Genomic DNA, 11,405 nt, shown 5'->3' with positions numbered 1-11,405 from the left:
TCGGCAGGGTGTAGGAGAACTCGCATTGACGTGTATGTCTACCTGAGTAAGAGAGTGATTAAGATGTATTGATCCATGACAGCTGGCTTGATGCGGATGCCTCACATGACAGATGGGATGTGTCTGGGCTTGGAATGTGAGATGTCCTGAGGGCGAGTTGGGCGTTTGCATGGCAGGAGGAGCCCAGAGTGGGCTTTTCCTCAACTGCCAGCTTTTTGCATGATGTGGCATATGCACAGTTGAGTAGATTCGTTGATTATTTCATGCGGGTTTAACTAATCTAGCCCCCAGAAATCGATATGTAGCTTAAAACTCTCCTGTAAAAGTATTGTCGATTGAATATATTTATCCAGCTATCAAGTCCCAAATAATTGGATAAGAGCACAGCTGGGTCTTCCCCTGTTTAACCTAGCAGAAACTTATCACGATGAGGTCCACGCAGTGAGATCTGATGAGATCAGAGACGCAATCCCTGCCAGATCTGAAGTTATCAAGAGCATTAGTTTTTTAATTTTTTAATGTTTATTTGTTTTTGAGAGAGAAAGCATGAGTTGGGGAGGCGCAGAGACAGAAAGACACATAACATGAAGCGGGCTCCAGGCTTGAGCTGTCAGCACAGAGCCCGATGTGGGGCTTGAACTCACGAACCATGAGATCACGACCTGAGCCGAAGTTGGATGTTCAACTGACTGAGCCACCCAGGTGCCCCTGAATTGTGAATTCATATACAATATTGTGAGCTATGAACCTTCCCCTATTATATATTACATATTGAAATAATTACTAATTATATTACTAATCCGCCGTAATGAGCAAGACAGTTTGATATTAGAGATGATCTATATTGTAATGAGAATAAAAATGAATATGCATCATTTGTACATAAAGATACATGGAAAATATTTTTACCTTGTAGTTTATGTCAACCTCATCCTTTTTCTGCTTCTGTGTTGGTTTTTTTGTTTTGGTTTTTTATGCTTATTTAAGAGAGAGAGAGTGAGCACACACATGAGCTGGGGATGGGCAGAGAGAGAGAGAGACAGAGAATCCCAAGCAGGCTTCACACTGGCTTGAACCCACAAACTGTGAATTCATGACCTGAGCCAAAATCAAGGGTCAGGCACTTAACCAACTGAGACACCCAGGCGCCCCTCTGTGTTGGTTTTACAAAGAAATGGTATGTGATTACAGTAATGCATGCCTGTAAGTTAGAATGTAATGCGTACCAACAACCTGAAGATGCAAGCTTTAAAACTTTCTACTTGTAAGGAGTAAGTGAACACAGAGCCATTGGGGCCCATGGTTGTGCTTGCTGGGGAAGGAGGTCTGTGAGAGTGTGAGAGCAAAGCCCACGTGCCGCCATGTTTCAGATGACATTATCCTCTGTCATTCCCCCTCTGCGAACTTTTGGTTAAAGTATCCAACCAAAAAAAAAAAAAAAAAAAAAAAAAAAATATATATATATATATATATATATAGGGACTCCCTTTGTCTGCACGGAGATCTCCCCTCCTGCTACAAACCGCCCCCAAATCCTCAATCCCAACACATCATCCACCGTTACCCTGCTCACCCCACCTGAATTTGATGTGCACTCCCATTCCAATCCCTGGCACTTAGAATGGGTCCGTCGTTTTTTCGTTTGAGTAGAGTTGACACATAATGTTGCCTTCGTTTCAGGTGCACAATTTAATGATTTGTTCACCGCGACGTGGCTACTACCGTCTACCCATGACACTGCTATTACAATATCGTTAACCGCAGTTGTTATGCTCAGCTGTTTACTTTCATGACTTACTCATTTCATAACCGGAGGCCTATGTCTCCCTCTCCCCTTCACTGATTTTGCTCAACCTCCCACCCCCCTCCCCTCTGATTACCATCAGTTCTCTGTATTTATAGTTCAGATTCTGCATTTTGTTGTTTATTCATTTTTTAATATTTTACTTATGAATGAAATATTATGGTATTTGTCTTTCTCAGTCTGATTCCTATCATTTAGCATAATGTCCTCTAGGCCCATCTGTATTACCTCAGATTTTACAATCTCATCTTTTTTATGCCTGTGTACTATTCCACTGTGTGTATACAACCACATTTTCCTTGTCCATTCATCTACTATTGGGCATTTAGGTTGCTTTCATGTCTTGGCTATTGTAAATAATGCTTCAGTAAACACAGGGTGCATATCCCTTCTCAAATTAGTGTCTTTGTTTTCCGTGGATAAATACCCAGTAGTGGAATTACTGGATTATACAGTAGGTCTATATATATATATATTTTTTATTTTGAGGAACTTTCATCTTGCTCTCCACAGTGGCTTCCCCAGTTTGCATTCCCACCACCAGTGCATTAAGGTTCCTCTATCTCCACATCCCCACCAACACTTCTTGCTTTTGATTTTAGCCATCTGACAGGTGAGAAGTGATATCTTGTGGTGGCTTTGATTTACATTCCCCTGATGATGAGTAATGTTGAGCATATTTTCCTGTGACTGTAAGGCATCTGGATGTCTTTGGAGAAATGCCTGTTCATGTTCTCTACTCATTTTTTAATTGGATTATTTGTTTTTTGGTGTTCAGTTGTAGAAGTTCTTCATATATTTTGGATACTAACCCCTTATCACACAGACTATTTGTAAATATCTTGTTCCATTTATTAAGTTGTTTTTTACTTTTATTGTTGGTTTCCTTTGCTGTGCAGCTTTTTACTTTGATGTAGTCCCAATAGTTTATTTTTGCTTTTGTTTCCCTTGCCCCTGGAAACAGACCTAGAAAAATGTAGCTGTAGCTGATGTCAGAGAAATTACTGCCTGTGCCTTCTGCTAGGATTTTTGTAGCTTTAGATCTTATATTTAGGTCTTTAACCCATTTTAAGTGATTTTGTGTGTGTGTTGTAAGAAAGTGGTCCAGATTCATTCTTTTGCATGTAGCCGTTCTATGTACCCAACACCATTTGTTAAAGAGACTATCTTTTTACCTTTGTATATCCTGGCCTCCTTTGTTGAAGATGAATTGACTGTATAATCATGGGTTAATTTCTGGGCTCTCTCTTCTGTTCCACTGATCTTTATGTCTATTTTTTTTTTAATGTTTTATTTATTTTTGAGAGAGATACGACATGAGTAGGGAGGGTCAGAGAGAGAGGGAGACACAGAATCCCAAGACAGGCTCCAGGCTCTGAGCTAGCTGTCAGCACAAAGCCCGACGCGGGGCTCAAACCCACTAACTGTGAGATCGTGACCTGAGCCGAAGCCAGACGCTCAACCAACTGAGCCACCCAGGCACCCCTCTTTGTGTCTATTTTTGTGCCCATATCATATTGTTGTTTTGATGACTACAGGTTTGCAGTATATCTTGAAACCTGGGATTGTGATACCTCCAGTTTTGTTCTTCTTTCTCAAGATGGCTTTGGCTATTTGGAGTCTTTTGTGGTTCTATGCAGATTTTAGGATTGTTTGTATTCATTTTGTGAAAAATACTGGTGGTGTTTTAATGGGGATTGGATTGGGTCTGTAGATTGCTTTGGGTAATAAGGAAATTTTAACAATATTTGGTCTTCCAATCCATGAGCATGGAGTATCTATCTTTCCATGTCTTCGTGTCTTCAATTGCTTTCATCAGTGTTTTATAGTTTTCAGAGTACAGGTCTTTGACCTAGTTTAAACTTAACTAGGTACCCAAAATATTCTTGGGTATTTTACATTTTGGTGCAATTGTAGATGGCATATTTTCTTAATTTCTCCTACTGGTGATTCATTATTTGTGTATAGAAATGCAAAGGATTTCTGTATGTTGATTGTGTATACTGCAACTTTACAGAATTTATATATCCGTATTTATGTATGCAATTCTTATCTATGCAATTTATGTATGCAATTCTTTTATGGAGTCTTTCAGGTTTCCTATATAGAATATCATGTTGTCTGCAAATAGGGAAAGTTTGACTTCTTCCTTGCCAAGCCGGATGCCTTTTATTTCTTTGTGTTCTCTGGTTGCTGTGGCTGATGGTTGCTTAAGTTTGAACCCATTCTTTATTCCTCTCTCCACCATGTTTTTGGTATATGGTGTTATACTTTGCCTCCTTTTATTTGGTGAATCCCTTGACTGATTTTTATCAGTATACTTAATTTTACTGCTTTTGTGCCTCTTACTTTTTTACTCCTATTTATGCTCTTTCCTTTCCTCTCAAAGAGTCCCCCTTAACATTTCTTGTAAGTCTGGTTTAGTGGTGATGAATTCTTTTAAATTTTGTTTCTCTGGGAAACTCTTTCTCTCTCCCTGTATTCTGAATGACAGCCTTGTTGGGTAGAATAACCTTGGCTGCAGTTTTTAATGTCAGCACTTTGACTATATCATGCCACTCCCTTCTAGCCTGCAAAGTTTCTGCTGAAAAATCTCCTGAAAGCCTTATCGGATTTAATTTGTATATAAGTGTTTTCTTGTGATGCTTTAAAAACATTATCCTTATCACTGCTCTTTGCCATTTTAATTATTGTATGTCTTGACGTGGACCTCCCTGAGTTGATTTTGCTGGGGCTGCGTGTGCCTCCTGGATCTGGATTTCTGTTTCCTTCCCCAGATTCAGGAAGTTTTCAGCTATTATTTGTTCAAATAATAATATTTCTGCCACCTTTTGTTGCTCTTCTTCTGTGATCCCTATAGTGTCAATATTATTATGCTTGGTGTTGTCACTGAGTTCCCTAAGTCGGGTCTCATTTTTTCTAACTCGTACTTATTTCTCCTGCTCATCTTGATTGCTTTCCATTACTCTCTCCTCCAGGCCACTGATCTGTTCTTCTGCTTCCTCTAGTCTCCTATTTGTTTCATCTCACATATTTCTAATTTTAGTTATTGAGTTCTTCATCTGTGGTCGGTTTTGGTTTTGGATTTTTTTTTTTTTTTAAGTTTTCTGTCTCTTTGTTGAATTTCTCACTGAGATCCTCCACTGTTTTCTCAAGTCCAGTGCATCTTTGACCATAACTTTAAAATCCTCTATCAGGTGTATTGCTTACATCTGTTTATTTCTCTTGCTGTGGTTTTGCCCTATTCTTTCATTTGGGACATATTTCTCTGTCTCCTCATTTTGTGTAACTCTGTGTGTGTGTGTTTGAATATGTTAGGACACTCAGGTATGTCTCTTGCTCTTGAAAGTAGCATCTGTATGAAGAAGAGGTGCTGTAGGGCTGTGCAGTATAGTGTCCCCTGTGCACCAGGACCTGGCCCTTCAGGGGTGTCTCCTGTGCATTTTGCTTATAACCTACTGTCCTGGCTGAGCCACGTTTTCCTTCAGTGCAGTCGTCTGCAGTGGTTTCCTACCTGGTGTGGGCAGTTTGGTTGCTGTGTTGTGTGTGGGCCAGCCTGGGTCCACCTTGGGCTCAAGTGAGTCGGACCAGGTGTTTGCTAGAGACACAGTAGCACAGAATGGAAGGCCGTTTCCCTGTGTTGTCCCCGGGGAAGTTTTTGTTGGTGGGCAGAGACTAGAGTCAGGCCAGATGTCTGCCCCCAGCCCACTCCTTAGGCCGTGTTCAGACTGATGTGTGTGGTTATCTTGCCCTTTCCCTGGGGCAGGAATCACTCTGAAGTGGTGCCAGTCCCTAAGGGTCTGTTTGCACACTGCCAGGTTTGGTTCCTTCGTTTCTGTATAAAAAATAGTAAAGGGGGGAAGTTAGCACGCGGTGTCACTGGACATTAACAATAAAGGCTGGCCAAAATTGCTAGAGCTCTCGGGTAAGATAGGATATAAAATGAAAGCAACATTAGATACGATTTCTTAACCAGTGTATTCACATTCTGAAAACGTTATCCTAGACAGTGTTGACAAAGAGGTGGGGAAATGGGGTGGCACAGAAAATTGTGGTATGACCATGAGCTTCTGAAATAAATTGCACATATGCTGAACTCTGTTTTAAATGTCTGTTCCAGTAATACCTACGGGGCACCTATGCCTATATGTACAAGGAGAGATATATATTCATGTTCATATTTAAATGTAAGTTTAGGGGCACCTGGATGGCTTAGTAGGTTAAGTGTCCGACTTCTGCTCAGGTCATGATCTCATTGTCTGTGGGTTCGAGTCCCACGTCGGGCTCTGTGCTGACAGTTTGGAGTCTGGAGCCTGGTTTACATTCTCTGTCTCCCTCTCTCTCTTCCCCTCTCCCTCTCATGCTCTGTCTCTCTCTCTCTCTCTGTCAAAAATAAATAAAAACTTGAAATATAAGTTTAAATAAATTTATAATTTATAAATACTTTTATATTTAAATGTAAAGTTAAATAGTAAGACACACACAAATAATGGGGTGGGGATCTGCACATGAACACAGATAAAAGTACAAGGACTTATACATGAACAAGAACATAATGACAAATTTGGGAAAAATCAACCCTCAAACTCCATCCATAGGAAAAAGGTTATACAATTTATGGTTTTCCAATCCGTGACTTTCCAATTACAAAGAAAGTCTGGATTTATGTGCATGGATATAGAGAGATCAATAAGACATCAGTGAATGAGAAGGCACGTTGGAGAACAATGCCTGTTGTTTGATTGAGTTCTCATGAAAAGGCTTCATTCTGTAGAAGCATGGAGGGAAGGGTACAGTGTTAAGTGGAAAACTTTGGTCCATAATGAGCACAGATGCTGCGGAGGCAAGGGGTAAAGAATGAGAAACTTTTATATTGAGTCCATCTTCATCTACTGTGTTACTGTTTTAATGTGAGAACCTGAAATTCAGGTCCTAGGGAAGCGGAGCAGTCATTCTCAGACATGTCGACATCTGAATCCCTGGAATGTGTGAATATCACCTTTGGTACCAAGGGAGAATTAAACTTGCCAATGGAATTAAGCTTGCTCCTCAGCTGACTTGGAAGTAGGGAAATTAGCCTGGGTCATCAGGATGGCCCAGTGTCAATACTGGACCCAGACTGTGGACCAGAGAAGCAGATAAGAAGGCAGAGTAACGCGGTGTGGGAAGCACTCAGCGGCAGGGCGGCTCAGGCGGCGGGAAGAGGGGCCTCACACCAAGCATGCAGGCAGCTGTAAGCGGAGGACCAGCCCAGAAAACAGATTTCCAGGATTGGGCTCCTGTCCCCAGGTTTTCTGGGCCTATTGAGTCAAGGACAGGCTGTCTTTACATAGAGTTTAGGGCATGCCAAGCACAAAGATTGTGCTGCATTGAGAGGGAGAGGAAGGGAAGTGAATGGGAAGGTGGGGGAGAGAGAACTAACTCAGGGTAATTCTTCCCCAGTTCCATCTGTTGTACAGGAAGATCTGCAAGACCATGGAATTGTGAACACCGGTGTTTCAGCAAGTTCATAGGAATCCATACAGATTTTAAATGGAATGATGAAGTGTGGCTATTAAGGACAACACACAGACTTTGGCTTTCTTTTTTTGTTGTTTTAAGCTTAATTGTTTTGAGAAAGACCACGTGAGCAGGAGACAGGCAGAGAGAGAGAGAAGGACAGAGGATCTGAAGCAAGCTCTGTGCTGACAGCAGTGAGCCTGATGCAGGGCTTGAACCCATGAACTATGAGATCATTACCTGAGCTGAAGGACATTCAACCAACAGAGCCACCCAGGTGCCCCCAGACTTTGGTTTCTTAAAAAAAAAAAAAAAAAGGCATTGCATGGGGAAGAATTCCTGGATTGGTCACCATGCTGGATTCTCACATTTACCCTGGATGGCCCCGGGAGCGTGCTGCCAGGCCATTTGCATGAGCACCATAGTCTGCCTTCCCAGGTAGGCTCCTGCTTCAGAATTGAATCCTCCTGCGTTTGTCATCAGATAGTCCACTTACAGCTCCCACCCCCACCCCTAATTAACGGCTCCATCACTGAATGGGGCCGTCAGCTCACGCAGGCACCACTAGGTTGACAAAGCTTTATTTTTGGCTACAGATAAACTCTCTTCCTTTATGCCAGAAGTGACTGGAAGGCCCCCTCCCAGCTACAGAGCCCAGTCTTTGTTTCTGTGACTAAAGATTTCTTTCCTTTGGAATCTGGACAGACATCAAGAAGTCTGTGTGCAGCCAAGTCCGAATGTTCTGGGGGAAGAGAAGGCAATAGACAGCAACTCTGCAACAAAAAGTGACCTTCGCAAATGATTCCTTAAGGCAGTAAGACATTCATGCAGAAGATTCACCTTTTCAAGACTTTTCCAGGGACTTCACAGAAAGGGCCGTGCATTTCCCTAAAATACGCGTTTCAGGCTCTCCGCTGTGCTCTGCTACAGCGACATGCACGTTGATTTCAGCTCACGTGCGGCGGTGGGCTGCCTTGGCTTCCTGCAGAGGCCAGGCCCCTGGCGGGGTGTAGACTCTGTCTCCGTCACTCCTCCCCGGTGTTTTCCTTTGCTTTTTACAGGTGCTGGGTTGTCATCAACTGGATAAATACTGGTGTTTTGGCTCCGGGCCTTCCTCGAGGAAACTGGCATTTGGCCAGATGACAATACAGCACCTGTAAAGCTCAGCAGTGAAGGTACAAAGTTGCTTTTGTGCACACGGCGCTGGGGCGCTCACGTCTGCACGTGGGAGGCCGAGGCGGGGCCAGCCTGTGTCTTTACTGGCATGTCAACAGAATGTGGCCGGGGCTTTGGTTTGGTAACGCTTCTGGGAACCTCCGTGACAGTGCCAGGGGACAATCTGATACATGATGCTGCAGGGAATGAAGGCTCCTTGCCATCTTCCCTCCCACCTGGCACCAGAGTCACAGCCCGCCATTTTGGATGAAGGAAGTGTGACTCTGATAATAAGACACGAAAATGCTTTGTGTCCCTGGTCATGGAAACTAGCCTATGTTGTGTCCTAGTATTTTTATGGTTTCAGGTCTCACATTTAAGTCTCTGTTTTGAGTTTATTCTTGTGTATGGTGTAAGAAACTGGTCCAGTTTCATTCTTTTGCATGTAGTTGTCCACTTTTCCCAACACCATTTGTTGAAGAGACTGTCTTTTTCCCGTTTCGCTTTCTTGCCTCTTTTGTCAAAGATAAATGACTATATAACTGTTGCTTTATTTCTGGGCTCTTTATTCTGTTCTACTGATGTCCGTCTTTGTGCTAGTACCATACTGTTTAGATTACTGCAGCTTTGTGTATATCTTGAAATCTAGGATTGTGATTCCTTCAGTTTTGTTCTTATTTTTCGTAATTGCTTTGGCTATTTGTAGGAGTATCTGTTGTAACTCTGTGAAAGATGCTGTTGGTATTTTGATAGAGATTGCATTAAATCTGTAGATTGCTTTAGGTAGTATGGAAATTTTTAACAATATTTGTCTTCCAGTCCATTACAATGGAATATCTTTCCACTTGTTTGTGCTCTCTTCAGTTTCTTTTATCAAAGCTTTATAGTTTTCAGAGTATAGGTCTTTCACCTCTTTGGTTACGTTTATTCCTAGGTGTTTATATTTTTGGTGCAGTTGTAAATGGGACTGTTTTCTTAATTTCTCTTTCTGCTTCTCATTGTTAGTGTTCAGCAATGAAACAGACTTTTTTTTTTTTTTTTTTAAGTATAATTTATTGTCAAGTTGGCTAACGTACAGCATATACAATGTTTTCTTGGCTTTGGGGGTAGATTTCCCCCCGTGGTTCATTGCTTACATACAACACCCAGTGCTCATTCCAACAAGTGCTCTCCTCAATGCCTATCACCCACTTTCCCCTCTCCCCTGCCTCCCCTTCAACCCTGTTTGTTCTCTGTGTTTAAGAATCTCTTGTGGTTTGCCTCCCTCCCTCTCTGCTTGTAACTATTTTTCCCCTTCCCTTCCCCCATGGTCTTCTGTTAAGTTTCTCAGGTTCCACATATGAGTGAAAACATTTGATATCTTTCCTTCTCTGACTGACTTATTTCACTCAGTATAATACCTTCCAGTTCCATCCACATTTCTGCAAATGGCCAGATTTCATGTTTTCTCATTGCCAAGTAGTATTCCATTGCATATATAAACCACATCTTCGTTATGCATTCGTCAGTTAATGGACATTTATGCTGTCTCCATAATTTGGCTATTGTTGAAAGTGCTGTTATGAACGTTGAGGTCCATGTGCCCCCATGAATGAGCACTCCTGTATCCCTTGGGTAAATTCCTAGCAGCGCTATCGCTGGGTCATAGGGGAGTTCTAGTGTTAATTTTTTGAAGAACCTCCACACTGTTTTCCAGAGCAGCTTCACCAGTTTGCATTCCCACCAACTGTGCAAGAGGGTTCCCGTATGAAAAGGATTTCTGTATATTGATATTTATCCTGCGACCTTATTGAATTCCTTTATTACTCCTACTAGCTTTTTGGAGGAGTTGCGAGTGTTCTCTCTAGATAATGTCATGTCATCTGCAAATAAGAGATTTCTACTTCTTCCAATCTGGATATGTTTTATTTCCTTTCCTTGTCTGACTTCCGTGGTAGGATCTGCAGCTCTTTGCTGAATAGAAGTGACGGGAGTGGACATCCTTGAGTCGTTCTGGATCTTGGGAAAGCTGTAATTTTTTCACCACTGAGTATGATGTTAGCTGTTGGTTTTTCACAGATGCCCTTTATTATATTGAGATCTGTTCCTTCTAAACCTACTTTGTTGAGGGTTTTTATCACGAATGGATGTTCGTCTCTGTCACATGCTTTCCCTGCATCTACTGAAATGATCGTATGGTTTTTACTCTCTCTCTTGTTGATGTGATATTATCACATTGATTAATTTGTGAATATTGAACCATACTTGCATCCCAGGAACAAATCCCACTTGGCCATAGTGAATAAATTTTTTAAATGTATTGCTGGATGCCATTGCTACTATTTTGTTGAGGATTTTTGCACCTAGGTTTATCAGAGATCTTGACCTGTGGTTCTCTTTTTTTACAGTGTTTTTATCTGGTTTTGGTATCAGGGTGGTGCTGGCCTTATAGAATAAATTTGTAAGTTCTTCTTTCTCTTCTGGTTTTTGGCAGAGCTTGCAAAAATTTAATATTTGGTAGAATTCCTCTGTGAAGGCACCTGGTCTTGGACTTTTGGTTATGGGGGGGTGTTAATTTTATTTTTAAAATTTCAGTATAATTAACATACAACATTACATTAGGGTCATATTGGGAACTTTTTTGATTACTGATTTAATGTCATTTTTGGCAATCAGGCTGTTCAAATGATCTACTTCTTTTTTAAATATATTTTTATGAAAAATTTTTTAAATTTATATTTTAGCTAATTTACAGGGCAATTTCGGTTTCAAGAGTAGAATTCAGTGATTCCTCACTTACATATTTATATCTTTCAGTTTTTGGAGGTATATGTTTCAAGGAATATATCCATTTCTTCTGGGTTGTCCAATTTGTTGGCATATAATATTTTATAATATTCTCTTATAATTCTTTGTATTTATTTTTAAAATTTTTTATGTCTTTATTTTTATTTTGAGAGTCAGAGAC

Source organism: Hyaena hyaena, unplaced genomic scaffold (assembly GCF_003009895.1).
Source record: "Hyaena hyaena isolate Hyena2069 unplaced genomic scaffold, ASM300989v1 scaffold_142, whole genome shotgun sequence".
Lineage (NCBI taxonomy): Eukaryota > Metazoa > Chordata > Mammalia > Carnivora > Hyaenidae > Hyaena > Hyaena hyaena.
This window is presented reverse-complemented; position numbering follows the sequence as displayed.